The following is a 19,268-nucleotide window of genomic DNA, read 5'->3' as shown; positions in this document are numbered from 1 at the left end:
GGTCTCCTCCCGAGATACCAGGGCTTAAAGGCTTCACGACCCCAAGGATGTTCCTGCTGTCAATAATAAGTGATGAGGAAAAGATCTAGTATGAGGACCTTTATTTATCCTGTCAGCCCTTTCATGTCAATTTCCTTGAAAAAGACCACATAATTCCCTGAGCACCGAATTCAGAGCTGAAATCCTCTATTATGCAGCTCCATACTTCCTTGTTCATTCTCTGTGGCAGAAAAGAAATGAAAGTGAGAAAGGGCACTGGCTGAAATAATCAAGAGGAAAGGCCATAGGTAGGCTTTAGGCTGAAAAAAACCCAAGAACAAAAAACCAAAAAAACACCCAAACAAAACCAACCCAAACACTGAACACTGACAATCTTCAACAATTCATCAAGCAATAGGATCATGAACTTATCTGCCAAAATACCACTGTCACCTTAGCTTTTGCATTTGAATTACCATTCTTGCCTTCCTAGTCCTTCACTTTTCCTGATCTCTGATGCAGATTGCACTACAAACCCTCCTACACTACTGATGGCATTTCCTCCCCCTGTTAACTACTTCTCTTTTCCTGATGCAAATCATATAAATAAGTTACTGAACTTTAAAGATATATTTCTGTTGTGGGGATTTTTAAGAGGTTCTAACTATTCCTTTTATTTCCAAGGCAGCCTTCTCTGGTCTTCTTACATGGTGCAATCTTGGCAGTGGGAATGCTGCTCATAATTATGTTTTTAGTACAATTTTCAATATATATTCACTACCTAAAGAATGGATAAAAATGTATCATAACGAACTTACTACTCCAGGAGTCACAAACAGCTGTGCCACCAGTCTAAAAAAGGAACAGTCTAATCTCAAAGGGAAAAAGCTGGATTACCAATGAGTTGGTTTTTTTTAAATATGGCTGGGTAAGGAGAGAAAGAAGACCTTTTTTCTGTTGTGCTTTTGTGGAACTGTATACAAACGTGCATGCTCCAACAACCCTTCATAATACCTCAATAAGTAATATGCTTACATATAATGCAAGGGAAATACACCACAATAGCACTGAATTCTGATTCTATTAGGAAACTGCAGCTGCTTAGTTATTGTCAAATAATCTCAGCAAAACATACTCTTAATTAAAATAATTATATCAATATGTAGATCAGCCTCTAAAAATTACAGTTAATTACTAATACCAGTGTGAAAAAGTGAAAATACCTTTAAAATACTCAGATTTTTATTTATATAAAGCAAGAAGTCCTGCTATATGGACAAGCAAAATTGTGTCTATACAGTATGTACATTGGTGTGTTTTCAGCTACTTAGGAGGTGAAACACTTTGCCACCTTCTCTGCAGAAGCATGAGTTGCTGTATCACTACAGATGACAAAAGGAAATGTGTCTCATAGAATACTTCGAGATATAGATGGGACACCTTTGTGAAATTACAGCTCTTGTTAAAGAACTGCCACAATGCTTAGAAGTGTAACCTCCATGTTTTGTTCATTGGGGGCTGGTTTTTTTGTTTAGTTTTGGTTTGGTTTTTTTTTTCTTTTAATTACTTTTTTTGTGTGTGGTATTTTGTTGTGGTTTGGTTATGGATTTGGCTTTGGTTTTGGTTTTTTTTTGTTGTTTTTTTTTTTAAAGTTTACCTTAAATTCATTGATGCTCAGTATAAAAAGATGTGAGACTTGTGATTCAGTTTTGTGTTAATTTATTATATTGCCTTTAAAAAACCCAGAGGCTTTGTCCCTCAGTGATTACTTTCGATAGATAATATACTAGGCTTTTTTCCTAAGCTATCCGTGCTCTGCAGAGGTTCATGCCCAAAAGGTGTTTTCTGTTTTAATATCATTAAATTGTATTTAGAAGATAACACAATTATTGATCTTAACAAGAAGTCAGCATTCTGCATTGGTCAGATCATCTTTGATAGATATTAGATTTTTGGCAAGGCTTAGTAATGTTTATGGTTTTTATTGATCTCCCTTCTGGTCTAAATTGTTGTTCAATAGCTGAATTACTAATCTAGTTACTTCATTATAACAAGTGAAAAATTATTTTAGACTTGCTGAGTCTTATTTCAGATCCTGTGATGCTAACACAGATTCAGTCCATACTGGTTTAAGCTATACGATATTCCTGTTTTGTGAGGAATGTATCAGCTTCTTCAGGTGTACAGTCACAGAATGGACACCTCTCATGTTAGGCAGCAAAGCTCAAAATACAAGTATTATCACTCAAGAACATTACAGCAGTTTTGGAGGTGCTTGGGGGATATGTCTAGAACTTAGAGACTGAAAATCCTGCTTCCATCTGTCTCCTGTCAAAGCACAGTAAAATATGTCTATGGTCCTTATGCTCTCACTCAGGAATGTCAAGAGAGGCACCTTTTGAAATTAATCAGGAAGAATCACTGATGAAGATAATCAGCCTGATCTTCTGGCTTTCTACTGTGATGTGACAGTACAAGGATCTGTACTGTCATGACAGTATGCAGATTTCATAAATCTACTTGCCCAGCAGAACAACTAGAACTTCTTAAATGTCCTGTGGAGATGTCTTATTAACAATGTCTTTTCCTGTCAAGATACAGCTGTACCATTGTAGGAATGTAGATGTTAAGCGATAATAAGTCTTAGAGCTGAAACTTTATCAATGTACCTAAATATTCTGAAGCAGTGCTGTTTTCTCAGACAACATAAATAGGACTAGATAAGGGGTTTTATGCTGAAAAGGTCTAGATACCCTTAAGTGTTGCAACAATTTCTGTCATTTTCCTCATCTCTTCCTGGTTAAGCTACATCAGGTGAGGAGAGAAATGAGAATCAGAATGAATGATGACAATTCTTAAGGAATAAAACTGAGTCCAACAGCAGTGAAGTGCTACTTGAGCACATCCATTCACTTTTAATGTTCTGGCATTGACCAGCAATGACTTCTCTGCTGCCTGATTGAATGATCAATGTCACCATTGCAATTGCATGCACTGAAGACATCCTGCCACCCAATGTCTTCTCAACTCTATCATGTAAGCAAGAAAAGAAACAGTAAAGCCTTTTATCAGTTTTTTGCAGTCATAAAGTCTTCTGTAGCTACTAGGACAGAGGTGCCTGCAGACAAATCTACCGATTTTTTCCTTTCAGATGCTGAAGAATTTAGCAGAACTGACTAGATGTTCTGTGGTGATTTCTGCACTCAGTAAAATAATTTTTTAAGCAGTGAAGCAGACCTACAGGCATGCCATTTTTCTGACCAAGTCAATAACCAGTGATAGAAGTCTACTTTTCATTCTTTTCTCCACATCGTATCTCTCTGACAACTCAAGTGCTCTGTGTTAGGCAGTGTTTTACTTATTTTTTAACACATAGGTGAAGTATAGCTACTTTTCAACCAGAGATAGGAAACGAATTGTTTTTTTGACCTACAAAGACCATAGGAGGCTACAACTGTTCTGTCTATGAGTGATATCTTTTCACACTCACAATTACCACTTGCATCATTTAGAAAGTAAATATAGTTGCCACATACCTACATATAAAAATATGAGTGAAATACCCAGATGGATCCACATATGTTGACATTTTCCTGGGTCATCATCAAATCAGTCTTAGCTAAGCACATAAAAAGAAGAATCCATTCTCAACAAGGATTATGTTTTAATTATTCTCTACAAACACTAAAACAAACACTTGAATACCATCAAGGACTTGAGATCCTGCACTCTCTTTTTTTAAAGTAAAATCAACGCAAATGAGACTAAACAAACTAAACACCTCAGTAAGAAATGTGGCTATTATTCTGCACTTTTGTTTGGCTGCCTACCCCTTCCTGAGACCTTCAATCAATCTGCTGTAGGTCTCATCCACTCAATACACATGCAACAGAGTTACTGAAACTTTCAACACCCCAATGGTTTGCAGCTTTAATAGAACAGACAATTTTTTTATACTTAATTAACATAATTTGATGTTAACATGTAGTACAAGAGATAACGGACACAAGCAGGAACAGGGAATATAATGACTGTATGGCTTAAAAAAACAAACCAAAATTTATCTTTGAGGATGGTCAGAACTGGAAGGAGTTGCTAAAAGAGGCTGTGGAATCTCTGTCCTTACACATGTTCAGAACTCAACTGGGCATATCAGCAAAGTCTGATTAAAGCAGCTTTGATCATGGCAGTTTTGTGACCTCTCCTTCCCAACCCAACTTTCTCTGTGCTCTTAGGAGATGAACTGGCCACTCAGAAATATATTCAAATATAAATAAAATGATCTTATGGCCACTACTTTTTTTTTTTTTTTTTTTCTGTAGAAGACTCACATAAGTGAATGGAAGGGGTGATTATGAGGCTGTAGGCACATTATCAGAAAACTTGCCTTGCAATCTTTTTGCAAAGTTCAGAGTCAATCACAGTACACAGACTCAGAAGTCCATGGGCTGGTAATATTACATTAACTGAAGGAACAGCTACTTGAACCTACTAGAGATAGTATAAAATAAAGATAAGAGTCTATAATAGAAAAATACCATCTTACTACAGATTATAGGGAAATATTGGGCTACAGGGGACTTTTCCTGTTACTCTTTCTGTGTCAAAATGTATAGGCAATCACACAATTCCAAACAAAGAAAATTATATTTTCCTAATTTAGAGGCAAGGCAGGAAATTATTCTTTCAGTTCTAATGCTTATGGATTTGAAGATCAGTTGAATGTGTGGGCCAATTCTGAACATCCAGCAAATGTAATTTCTTGGTTCTTCCCAATATATTGGCTACTAAACACATCAAAAACCAAAAACCATCACTAGCAACCACTGTAGCATCGCAATATATTTTTTGGTCATATTTTTCAGTGCTAACAGGATGAAGGTGCCAGCAAGTAGATGTATGGTACAGGAGATTGCTTTTGAGCTTTTTACCATCAAAATGATTCCCCTTACACTAATCCAAACCTAGTTGATGTTCAGAGATCAATGTTTAATTTAGGGTAAGAGACTTCACAGAATTATAATTCCTCTCCATTTGCATTTTGTCTTTCGTTGTAAAACTAACACAAAAAATGCAGTACCCTAGAGACCTAGAGACTCTTTTCTTACTATATAACCAGGACAACTTCATTATCCAACTGACTGAGTTATGCAATGATCTCTAAGGATATTGCCAACACTTGTAGCAGTTCATGATAGAATTTTGTCTACCTACCCATCACTAATCATTATTTAATGCTAAATACCTATCAATAGAAACTCTTGTACTTGTGCTCTTTGCATCTGTGTGATTAACTTTCTAATTATTTGCTTAGTGGTGTTTTCATATTTTGTTTCCTGAACTGTGTTTACTATTCTGTTTTCTTATAAATTTTAAATTATTTAATGATATCAAAAGGAGATACTTTTAAAATTCTATAACAGAGTAGTTGCATATAATGTTCCAAATACACATTATTGTTTATAAAACTAGTGTAGTAAAACTGAATTAGCAAAAATCTATTCTTGACAGAGTTAAATATACATAAAACTGTTCAGGAGCTGTGGCTCTCCAAAAAGGCTATTTTCTTAGGTTGATGAAAGGCTGATGTAATAATGCTGAATTGTTACTTTTTTATACTGCTACTGTACTAAAAGGAAGGAGAAGCCAAAATACTGTAATAAGATATGAGTGTCTTCCAGATGACAATTCTGTGATTCTGCATAATTAACCTGTTTTAAATGCAGTTGTGGCCATTCATAACATTGCAGTATGTTAATTTACCACATCTAAGTGAAAATATGTTAAAACAATGGGTAAACAAATGATAGAAATACTCTGAAAATATATGAAGACATCTTAATTTCTATTCCTTTTTAGTTTTACAACTAGAGAGTTAATAAGAGCTCAGTACTAGGTAATTTTGTGGTCCTTAATAAAAAAATAGTACAGTCTAAAGAACTATTCAGAGAAATTAACAGAAGAAAATGATGAATCTTTAACAGAGCAGTTGAAATCAAAGGTGTTTGGAGAAGGTGTAACTGAGATCAAGTAAATGCATTATTGGATTCCTGGTCAACCAAAATAATTTTGGGAGTGTTTGCCCAACTAGAGATGTATCTGTTACTCTTTCTATATGACAGAGGACTGAAAACAAAGTGCAAATATCCTAATCTTTCAAAAAAGTATGTGATTCTCTGGAGTTTATCAGTCCTACTGTTTATTTATTCTAATGTGCAGAAGTTATATCTCTGATCTTCCGCTGACAATACAAAATAAGCATGACATAGCAATTAAGAATTTAACCACCTACTTCATGAACAGATGCTGAAAGGCAGGAATCTTTTTCTCAAACTGAATCTCACTTTAAAAAAAAAAAAAAAAAAGGGAATGGAAGAACAACCAAGCCCAAGGCACAATTCCTGTTACATTCTTTGTGAGTAGGGGCTTGTTAGGGCAAATGAACTAAAAAGAAGGAAAGGAAGAAAGTGGAATAAAGAGTACAGGAGCAAAGATTCAAAGGACAGGAGTGCAATGAAGTAGAAGCTGAGAGAAACTACAGTGGAGAATTCATTTGGTACAAAAAGCACCTCACGACAGGCAAAAACAATACCCAATACTTTCACGGGTGAATTCCCCGTGTGAAAATCTAGAGGAATAGTTTACCAGTTTCTTTCTGACTGGCTTCAGAGTGCAGTCTTCCAGTGAGATTACAGGACAGATGGATGGATGTGCTAACTGCATCTCATGTTCTCCTAATACAGGGTCTCAATATGTTTTTTAAACTCACATGTTGCCAGTTCATGAGGAAATGAAAGCATCTTCTCTTGGTTTTTCATTGAGATTGTGTGACACAAACACCTGACTGGTGTTTGTGCAAAAAGTATTTGTGCATTTTGCAGGACTCCATATTTGAGTGCTTGCTTTTGCTTCACTTGAAAATTAAATTACTGTATTAAAGGGAAGCAAATACCTCTTTATCATGTAGAATGTAAGGAAACTGTATATTAAATGAAAAAAAAATACTCTGTTACAGGACAGCACAAACCTACTAGAGGAACCATTTGAAAACAGACTGAAAATTCAATGCTCAGGTCAGCAGTCTGTATAATGCAAACATTATGTAGTGCCTTCTGGACATATTGCTGCAAAGTAGCTACCAAGGCCTAACAAGAGCAAAGCAGCACAACAAAGAAATGTCATCAAGACGATCAAAATCCATCTGCCTAGAAGTCTGAATTTCTGGGCCATCCCTCAGACTGCAGAGCCTCACAGAATTAGTTACATTGCTCACCTTTTTCCCTTAGAGTTACATAAAAAAATGGCAAAAAAATGCATGTAAGGGGAAGTATTTTAAGAGGAAGTAGCCTGGAATTTAGAGGAGTTTGTTGATTTTTATTCCAACTTTGGTTATAAATTTCCTATATAAATCACATGACCTTGCTATGAATCTGATACCTTAATTGATAAGCATGCATCCTAATTCCCCGTGAACATCCGAGGCCTCCCAAGTGATCTGGTACTCCTATAGTGACCCCCTTGGGTGGGTAATAATTAGCAGTGTTGGTCTGAGTAGATCTCAGGATCTTATTCTTCAGCCCCCAGTGTATTTCTGAGCCCAGAAGAGCAAGATGAAATCTTTCAGATCTCTTCTAAGGATGCAATTTAAAAAAGGCTTGTTTTCCTATATCACCCATAAAGCCATTAAGCCTGACTGGAAGACAATTGGAGTGCTTGACAGTTCAACATGAAGTACAGTATACAGCCGAAACGTGAAGAGAGTGCACTGTTTATAAGCAAAACACTTAATAAACTCAGAATTTTTTTATGCATGTAGGTATACTGAGGTCCATTGGCAGCACCAGGGATTCCAACTCTTAGTCTAATCCTAAATCATTTGTACCAGAATACACTTTACATTTTTCTTCGTCAAGGGTATTACTCATGCAAAAAATGGTATTCCTTAATGAGACTGAACTAAATCTGTTAGGCAAGTCACATTCCTTTCTCAGTAGAAAACAAAGTTTTCCCTTTAAGAAAAAGGGACAGGAAGAGATTGGGACAGTATTTTGTGTTATACTGCCCTGGCCAGGACTGTTCATGTACCATGTGCCAGAGAGGGCATGGAGTCTAAGATGCATAACTGACAGACAGTCAATATGTATTAACACTTATACCTTAAAATCTTTATCTATACATATATATATATTTATATATACATATATATATTTATTTCTCTGCAAATAGAATACTATGAATGTTACAAAGCAGGTTTAAACAGCCACATAAAGTGAAAAATTTCAGACTAAAAATGACTGTGTACAACAGAATAGTTTAGCAGTATTTTCCAATGATCCAAAGAACAAATGGGGACAGTGAGCACCTCTGTTGCTGCCTCTTTGGAAAGATGCTGGTTCATGTCAATTTTGTTATTAACCTGCAAGAATTTTCCTGGGATTCAATCTGAAATTTGAGGGATCCCATTCAAAGGTATGAATATTTGACAACAAGAGTGTGCAAGACAAATTCCTTTTCAGTCTTGCAGAATTTTCCATTAGAGGCTTACCATTCCAAATATGTGGAAATCAATGCTGAACACAATCAGCAATATAATCTGTTACAAGCAAAATGTGGCATAAGGCCTACTTTTATTCTTGAAAGTAGTATTGATTTCAGAGTAATATACATCCAGAAAGTGAACTCAACCCCCTCCGTTTTTATCAGCTTTTCAACTGTACATGACATATTTCAGGATTCAACTTAGAATAAAAAAAAAAAAAAAAAAATGGCCCCATCATTTTCAGGTATTTCTGAAAGCATATGTATTCTTGATTTTAAAGTTAAAAATTATACAGAATGCACTTGAGTGCTTACCAAGAGTTAATCATGCTTACTGCTAAAATCAGGCAGTAAACAATCTCGGAAAACATTGGTTATATATTCTTAATTTCAGGTCTAAAATGACCATGTTTCAGAATTTACATCAGCCTCTTTCCTTGATCTGAGGGAAAGCTCTTATTACCAGATATTCTCCCGTTAACTCTCAGAAAAAAACTCTATGGAGGATATGCCAAAGCTTCAAGAATTATATCAAATTGTCGGGTACCAGTAATACAATACCTTAAATCTCTAATTTATTTTGTCTTTCTTATGTCTGAGCATGACTGATAATCTGGGGCAGCTACACTGCAACGTAGATCTTCAAAGTGGAAGGCCTGTGTAGTTGGGAAAAATATTTAACTTTCATAAGAAATCATTACTGTGGGACAAAGAAAATAGTTATCTTGCACTTATGGATCAAGAGTGTCAGTCATATGTCCTTAGTCTTGCCACCCACTTCTTATTCTCACTTCCATTTCTTATTTCTTCTTTTATCCAATTGACGGATGGATGAAGGGTCCTGTAACACAAGTTTTGTATCCAGATCATCACTAAAAGATTTCTTTCTGCCACCTGCACAAAAGAGTTTGTGGCAATCTATCATAGTGACAGCCGAACATATATTAACTCTGAAAAACACGAAACTTCAATGTTGTTGAAGTATTAGTCTATAAAAATAGTTCTTTCAATGTCAATTTTACACTTTTGAGGGTCATCTTTTTTTGGTTTTTACACGTGAGAAGGGGATAGTTTCTAATCATATAATAACTGACATGACAATATTTTTGTAATAACTCAAGAAAAGGATAACAATTTCTGAGCCTCTGAATGCAAGAAAACCTAAGTAAGAACATTGCAGAAAACTCTGAGAGACTGATTGTACTCTACCCAATACAGCTCTTACACCTCCTGCCTCAGCTCCTCTCTCTGGCCCAGCATGTTGTCTTAGGTTCCTTTTTCTCTCTCTCACAGGCAGAGTACTATGTGAGCTGAGGTTTGTCTTCACCAAATGCATTGAAAAATAGACATTTTCAAAATACAGGTAAAATTTCTTAACTGGAATATTCAGTGCAACCATGGCTGCTTAATTGGATATTAATTCATGATGAGTAGAATATAAACATTTATTGAAAAATTCTGAAAACTTTGCAAAAATAGAGATAAATAAACCAGACACATATGCAAAGGTACTTAAAGTTCCAAAAGAAAAAAATGTCTTAAATTTCAGAAAACTGAAAGCTAATCACTTACAAGTCCTATAGATTTCAAGTTCATAATTTCAAATGTGTGAAGCCATTATATTTTCTGAAAAAAAAAAAAAATCCACAAGGCTTCTCCTAGACTGCACTACAAGTGTCTGCTAGACTTTGATGTCCATCTGCTGAGACTAAGGATGGACAAAACACAGGGATAAAACACCATATAATTCCATCTCCATTAAAATATACCCATGTACATTTAGATGTGCAGATGTGAACAGTGCCCAGTACCTAAGAAGTAAACAGAATCAGAAAAGCAATGACACACAAAAGAAATGCAGAATAAGTATGGTTTATTACATGAAAAGAGTTGAGCTAAATGCAAGTTACTTCAACTAAAGTATTAATTTTATAGATATCTGTCTTTTCAAAGTGCCCTTTTGGCTTGCTCTTGGTGCTTTCGATATGAATCCTGTATAATCAGTGTATTAATATATAGAAATGTCATTATTAGGACTAGTGAATTCTAAACAGTTTTACTTAATAGATGTGATCTAACTGAAATAGGGTATTTTTAGTGTATCATGGGATTGCTATTAAAGGTGTTTTAGGTACCTGAAACATAGGAAGACAGAAAAGTAAGTATACAGAATAATGATTTTAGCCAGTATCCAAAGAAGCTGCTCCTCATGGTGCCTGTAAATGGAGTGCATTGTAGTCACTAACATCTTCTCTTCAGGAATCACTCCAGTGACATAAATGATACCTATTTATACATGCCCCAGTTTACTTGATGCAATTAGCCCCAGTGATACCACAGGACACCAGTTTCCAGCTCTGCCAGTTGGTGTCCATGTTTGAGATTCTGTCTTTTAATCAGCAGGCTCTCTCTGACCCTGGTTACCCTCAATGGGTCTGATCCTGACCAGTGGCTTTTCTTCCCAGCTTGATCTTGACTTTCCAATACAGGTTTGCCTAATAATGCCTTTGGGATGTCCTGCCCCATAGGGAGGCCCTGATGCACCAGAACACTTACATGGCCTTCACATACCTTCTTCTCCTCAAATGTAGAGGCTTGGACTGCTCAACTTGATTGATATCTATGACCATTGTACATTGGCCCTGTAGTCTCTGTAATGTGCATCTTCCCTGTCTCCATCCTGGTAGGGTTGTATTACTCCCAGCCTGATTGACAGTCAGGGAAATTGGATAGGCTATGTAGCCAAAGATAGAATCTAGGGCTGACAGCTTGGAAGTGGCTCCTTTTGATGATGCAGCAACTTGGACATGTTTTGTCAGCAACTCAGAATGCAAGAAGAAAGGGCAGAAATTCCTCAAAGCAATATTAAAAGAAATTTTAAAGAAATGTCCTGTTTAGAAAAGATGCTTTGGTAAAAATTGTTTCTCCTTTAAAAAAAAAACAAACCTGTCTCTATGCATATTCTGAATATGCTGATTCTGGAAATAAAAATAGCTGCTTGATGCTTTGTGTTCCCATTTGCCCTGAAACAGCATCAAAGACAGAGGACTGAACTAGATTTTATTCCTTCTTAGGTGTCTTCAAGAGGTGTGTTGTTTGTTGTGGTTTTTTTTTTCCACACCTAATCACTTACACTTGCTGAGCATGGCTGGATAAGAGTTTGTTGCACAGCTGTCACCAATGCTCTAATTTGGCTTTAGTCATGATGAGGGTGAGTAAGATGGAAAGGAGTCAGCTTGACTCCTAGAGCTCACACTGGGTCACTAAGGCTAAGTGTTCTGTGTGAAAAATGATGTATAGCAGCTTTGATCCAATTAAGTTCTTAGCATCCCAGTTACCAGTGCACATATGTGGGACTTCTTTGCCTTGTAAATCTGCATGTTTGATACAGAGAGAAAGAGAGAAAACAAAACAAACCCCACAGAGGCTGTACATTTTCTCTATAATATACATATTCTGTATAACTTAAAAAAAATATGCACTCTAGAAAAAATAAAGAAGGTAAACTGCTGATTAAACCATTTGCCTATTTGTTTGAAATCATCTGTACACTGGCCTTGAAAAAGCTGCTGCAGTTCCATTTTTCTATCTGAAAGGGACATAGAACAAGTTCAGTCCTCCAGGTAGATCTACTTCAGGTTGATTTTTTAGAATTCAGTAGAGAAATTAATATATGGTTTCCCAATGGTTACCCTAATCACTAGTTTGCATTTTTGTTTTCAAAATGCTGATCTATTTTAGGAACCTAAAAAATATAAGGCTGGGGAGAAAACAAATTTAAGTTACAAACTTTTACCTGCAAGTGATGCCAGTTTACCATCAGTCAAATAAGGATTTGCATTTAAAACATACTTTCCTTCCATTGGTGGAATTATTTCTCAGCCATTACATAAATGGCAAACAGCAAATATTCCTCAGCACCAACCAGGAGGGAAAGCTGAGCACTGCCAAAATGCTGGCTATGGTCATAGCACCTTGCTGATAACTGGCTTAGCTTTGCTTTTAGGAGGATATACCAAACAGCCAGGTGATGTCAGCAAGAATTTTTTAGATTTAATGAAGCAATCTAGTAGGCATAGTTTATCTTGATTTCAGGAAGGCATTTGACACCATCTCCCACAGCTCCTTGGAACTAAACTGAAGAAGTGTGGTCTGGATGATCAGGCAGTGAGGTAGACCAGGAGCTGGTTGAAGGATAGAAGCCAGAGAGTTGTAGTCAATGGGATGGAATCTACTTGGAAGTTTGTTTCTAGTGGAGTCCCTCAAGGGTCAGTACTGCGACCAGTATTATTTAATATATTTACTGATGACCTGGATGAGGGAACAGAGTGCACTATCAGCAAGCTTGCTGAGGACACAAAACTGAGAGGAGTGGTTGACATCCCAGAAGGCTGCACTGCCATTCAGAGGGACCTGGACAGGCTGGATAGTTGGGCAGGGAGAAATTTAATGTATTACAACAAGGGCAAGAGTAAAGTCTTACATATGGGTAGGAACAACCCCAGGTGCCAGTATAGGCTGGGGAGAGCAGTGAAGGGGAAAGGGACCTGGGAGTGCTGGTGGATGGAAGGATGCCCATGAGCCAGCAATGCGCTCTTGTGGCCAAGAAGGCCAATGGCATCCTGGGATGCATTAGAAGGGGGTGGTCAGTAGGTTGAGAGAGGTTCTTCTCCCCTTCTACTCTGCCCTGGTGAGGCCACATCTAGAATATTGTGTCCAATTCTGGGCCCCTCAGTTCCAGAAGGACAGGAAACTGCTTGAGAGAGAGCCCAGAGCAGAACCTCCAAGATGATGAAGGGAGTGGAACATCTCCCTTATGAGGAAAGGCTGAGGGAGCTGAGGCTCTTCAGCTTAGAGAAGAGGAGAATGAGGGGTTTGCTTATTAATGTTTATAAATATGTAAAGGAAGAGAGCCAGGAGGATGGAGTAAAGCTTTTCTCAGGGGTGACATAATGGGACAAGGGCAATGGTTATAAACAGGAGCATAGGTGGTTCTGTATAAATATTAGGAAGAATTTTTCACTGTGAGGGTGACAGAGCACTGGCACAGGCTGCCCAGGGAGGCTGTGGAGTCTCCTTCCCTGGAGACATTCTAAACCTGCCTGAATCCATTGCTGTGTGACCTCCTGTAGGTAACCCAGCTCTGGAAGGGGGGGTTATACTAGGTGATTTTTCAAGGTCCCTTCCAACCCCGAACTTTCTATGATTCTATTGACACATAGACTTCAGGAGACAATGCTGATACTAACATAATATAGTAGAAAAAAACAGTGCTGAAAGCTGCAAAGGGTTATTGTATGTATAGGAGCTGTATTCCAGCTAGGCATTTTTCAGTCCCTCTGTAATTAGCTAAGACCATAGACTGAATATTTGAGTGTTTATCTGCCTTCTCTATTTGACAGGCATGGAATGGGAGAGATGAGTGTGGTGGAATAGTGAGACTCAGGAATATGTTCCAGTATAACATAATCGAGGTTTATTTAGTTCATAGCTTGTGTGATACCCTAATACTATGAAGTAGTTGCTTGTTAATCACAGAAACCTCCTTGTGCTATGTCTAGTGATCCCTGCTCCCTGGTTCTGGAGCTCCACAGTACTGCAGCTTCAATAGGAGAGCTTTGAGTTTTAGGTGTAGGGCAATCAGAGCTCTCTTAAATTTGTCTGTTCTGGTTTCAAAGCAGCCCTGTAGTAGCTGTGAAAAATGGCAGTAATTTAGACCATTACTTCAACAGGCTGAAGTTTGGGATGACACTTTTTGCAGCCGTTAGATAATCTCTTCTCTCTTGTAGCAGGACCCAGCTTCTCCTTGAAGAAAATGTATGGTTTTTGTCAAATAAAAATGTTGGAGAGAAACTGTATGAGAAATGCTGATTAATTCTTTAAAATAGCAGCTGAAATGACAGTTTAAATAATTGCAGTTGTCAAGCTATACTATAAGAGAGGCTCTTAATACTACCTCTTGATTTATTCTAAGGAGCAATATATGTAAGGGAAGCTGAATAAGTTGGTATCACTAGAGCATTCTATTTGAAAACAATCTAATAGTAACAACCCATAATTTTTCAAGTGACATAGCTCAGAAAACAGTACTTGTACAACCTGGAAGATCAGATTATTTAAGTAAATAATAATAAATTTAAGTAAAATTACTGCTATCTCATTTTATTTCATGTCCATGTAATAACAGTCTGAAGAGCTTGATCAGCTTCATTCATTCTCTGACCTCCACTTCAGTCTTCTGCCAACATCTATATCCAAATTAACTGAGGAGTGGTAGATGATGGTTGGAAGGCATGGACGTTTATTGGGACAAAAGAGGAAAACTGGAGTAAAACCATTTCAAAATATTTGTTATGCTCCTCCTTAAAGCAAAGTCAAGAATATTTTAGTATGGTCTCAATCGATTATTACTGATACTAGAATTGTAAAAGACCTTTTTTAAAGCACACTCTTAAGTGTCTTTCCCAGAAATAAACTGTTCTCAATCAAGAGGATTTAAGAGTACACATTCAGAGTCAATTTCTTTGCTTCTTTAAGGCTTTCCCCACCTTCTACTTTGGTTTTAGTTCCACCTGTGGTTATAGAACAGTATATGTCAAAAAATAAAGAATGACCTTTAAATGGGTTCACTGGTTTTTTGCTCTAGCCCAGTTCACGACTCTTCATGATAAATATTTTTCTAGGAACACTCAACAAAATTGTTTAAGCATGAGTGACATCACCAGCAAATGAGTATATTTTGCTACGTTTTATTGCAGTAGCCTTTCAAATTATAGGCATACATATGTATTTTACATTTTAATTAAATGTAGTTCAGCTGGGTTAGGGTTTGCTCATAACAAATGAAAACCTAAGTTCACATCACACAGCTTTGATTTGAACTTTGTGATGAGTTTAGGCTTCCCAAAATTCCCAGTTTTTGCTAGATTCCATCTGTGAGAACAGCTTTACCTTGGATTAATAACAGGCATCTGCTGTTAGGAGGAATAATCCCTGGAAGGACCTTTTCAGAGAGCAATTTGGCATAACACCACTGGAAGGAAAGGTGCATTTTTGATAGGCATGAGTAATATTTTGCATTCAATGAAAAGTGAAAGATATATTAATGGGCTGGCCTGCAATAGAATAGATAGACTTATGTCTTTTGCAGCATCAGGCTGAATAAATCAATACATGCATCTTAAGATTTTGGGTTCCCTGATTGTCTCTTTTTGTTTTTGTAGTTACAGTGTAGCTGTAATGAGACATAGCTGTATATATTAGAATGATAAATGGCCTTGGTATATTCATTTAAATGCCCTGTTTCTTAAGTCTGTTACATAAAGCCTTTTTCCCCCTTTTCTGAAGATCAAAAAGAAATTTATGTTGTACCACATCAAAGGAGACTGGTGAAGAAATGAAGGGAACTTGGATTTTTCCCCTAATGACAAAGTACATAAGCTGCAATCTTAATAAATAATTAATGCCTCAGACAGTGATAGTCACGATATGAAGTTACTTCATACCTATTATGCATGTTGCTGATTATCCCTTGTTGTGTTGCTTGCTTATTGAAAACTTGCTTATTTATATATTGAAGAAAATCTTAAATGCAATTTGTGTTTGGTTTTCTGTACTACTGTATTTTTTTCTATCTTTTCCAGTTCTCAGAGGTTTTCTAGAACTTAGTCCATGTACTTCTGAAACATACCTACTATTCACATTAGAAATCACTACTGAAGTGGAACATTTCAGTGCTGGAGCAGAAAATCAAAACTTAGTTTTGACACTTAGGCAAAAAACAAAAAAACAAACAAACAAAATATAGTATAAATGACAATAAGAATTGTATTTTTAAGACTGAAAGATGAGAGTGGATGGCTTCCATCCTTCTGTTTTTATTCCTTCATTTTATCCCTTCATTTTAGCATTTGGACAGAAGAGTTGTAGGGCAGATCTTCTCTTGTGCTCTTGAAGGCAGGATGGCTGCTTTCCCTAATAAGGATGTGAAAATCCATGTGTTCCTCTTCTGGAAGATATAAATCTTAGAAGATGATTGTTATAGATACAACCATCACCAATGCAATATGGAAGCAAAGCTTTCAGTCTGCTGGTACGCTTATTTTTTTAATGTACAGCAAAAGCTGGAAAGAATAATCATAATTGGTCACTTTACTGTGTAGTGTTAACAGAAGCAAGACAGGCTGGCAACCAGACCTTTTTGATTCCTCTTGTAAGTACATTTTTAAACAGACTGCAGTGACAGGAGGTGCTCTGCAGCCTTCTCTTTCCTCACTGAATTCATGCTCAGCACCCACCAACCTCCTTTACATTTTAATAACACAGCTGTGGGTCTCACTCACTCCTGACTGAGTGCTCAACCTAATTTTCTTTGCTTTTGTAGCAGTCACTGTGCACCAGCAGCATAAAGGAAAATCTGAAATTTGAAAGACCATTTTGCTTCTTGATCCAGATCATTGCTGTTTATTCAGCATAGTAAATGTTCTGCAGTTCATGTGGATGGATAAACAGGCATGGCCCACAGCAACATATCAGAGCTACAAATAGGATCAAGATATATTTTTATGATTCCTGGGCTCATATAATTGTCACAGTACAGATTTGAGAGCCTGTTTTATCTATTTAGCACGATGTGTTCTGGGCATCGATTTTTACATTGAAGCATTCAGAAATGCAGTTTAAGCAAGATTCAGGCATTTATCATTGACAATCCTTTATGTGAGAGGCAACTTATTGATCTGCTAATTGAACACTCACTGACCCGTCTTTATCATGTGTGTCCTGTTTTTAATATCTCAGACCCTGCAAAGTTTACCAAGAAAACCCCACAAAAAACAAACAAACCAAAAACAAAAAACCAAACAAAAAACCAACACACAAACAAAAAAGCAGTAAATAAATGGCTAAAGCTGAAGAAATTAATTAATTCTCATCAACAAAAGCTTTATTCATTACATAAACAGACCTAGAAACACTTCAAGAGCCATTTCTTAAAGTATGAAGTCCCTGCTGTGCAAAGGGCCATCAAAAGAACAGGAATGATGATGAGAACTGTCTTCCTGACCTTCTCTATGGGGGCAAGTTTCACTGCAGGGCCAGTGCAATGATATCCTATACACCTGTGGAAATGTACTTTGACAGCAAGCTTTAAAAATGAGAAACAGGTCTAGCCTAATGCTGATAATGTTAACCTATATGGTTTGTTATTTCCCTTACAGCTCTAAAAGGTTTCTGTATCTGGACTGTTTATTTGGCTTGTGCACAAGGGAATATTTGACCTTTTAATTTTGCACACCTTCTTTTCTCCTGCTCTCCCTGCCTCTTCATTGAATTGTTTCATAATTTCACTCTTGAAAAGGGAGGGCAAGATTGTATCTGCGTGTGATCCCTAACTAGCAAACTGGGAAGAACACTGTCAACCTCTGACACCTCATCTAATCCCTTCCGGAGGAATGAGCAACAGGTTTGGGCTGTTATCTGAAGCTGATGGAAAGCTTTCTCATTACTGAAACACTCTCAACATCTTCAGAACTGAAAATGCCAATGTAATCCATAATTCATGCCAGTGAGCTCAGTGACGTCTCCAGGGAAATTCCAGATTCCCTGATTTATAACCTGCAATCCAGTACTGGCAGAACTAGGCATTTTAACTCCCCTCCCCTCACCATTTTCTCTGCTGCTTACAATGTTCAGATGTGAAGAGGCAATTGACAGTAGAAGGAAGACTGGATTAAAAGCAGACATATGACAAAAAAATGTCTGCATATATGCACATTATGAGCCAGATAGGATGAAAATAAACCTAGTTCAGTAAGTTTATACCAGGACATACAGAATAGGTTACACAGGGCAGCACTTTTCTATCGCTACTCTTCATTACAGGTACAATGAGGTTTTGCACTGAATGTCAAAGCATGTGTGGTTATTAATAGGGTACATTTGAGATTTTCAAACAGCAGTTAAAGCCATCAGGTGGTATCTGAAATTACAATCTTCCTGATTGTATCACAGAATTAAAGCAGTCTGCTATTAGTTTTGGGGGAGGGAGGATTACTAAAGAAGTAACTAGCAGAAATGAGGCAACATGAACAACAGGACTTTCTGTCTGCACTCCATTTCCATTTGGGGTTGGGCTCTAGTTAAAAAATACATTTTGAGGAAAAAATCTATGTAAGGAAACAGTTATTTGCATGGCTTGATGAACAGTAACAGAAAAAACTAACTTTTCAAATACATTGCCAAAAGAAAACAATGACTCTAGCCTTATGTAATTGTAAACTTATACTAGTTATGTATGCATATATACCAGTTAAACATGTATAAGTTAAACTGCCAGACAGGTTACAAATACTGCACAGTAGGCCAGGAACAGCAAGATCATCAATGTATTTCATGTTAACTCCTAAAGGCAATCAGGAATTTTGGAAACTATTGAAGAGCCTTCATTACTTACCTTCCCAGCATCATCTGGTGACTCTCTTAACAAAAATCCATTCTTCATTTTTCTGATAGATTCTGCTCTTTGACATGTGCTGCTGAACTGCATGCCAAATAGGCATTTCATTACATGCAGAGAAAGGGGATTCTGATGGTTATTTAGAATAAAGGATAAATCAAAAATTCAACCTACGTTCCTTGCAAAACCCAGAATCAAAGATTGTTTACTTCTGTGATGGAAACAGTTCTCCATTTCTGTTAATTCCCACATTTACACATAGCTCCTGCAAAAGAAAATTGTACTTACATTTGTT

This window comes from Calypte anna, chromosome 4A, assembly GCF_003957555.1.
Source record: "Calypte anna isolate BGI_N300 chromosome 4A, bCalAnn1_v1.p, whole genome shotgun sequence".
Lineage (NCBI taxonomy): Eukaryota > Metazoa > Chordata > Aves > Apodiformes > Trochilidae > Calypte > Calypte anna.
This window is presented reverse-complemented; position numbering follows the sequence as displayed.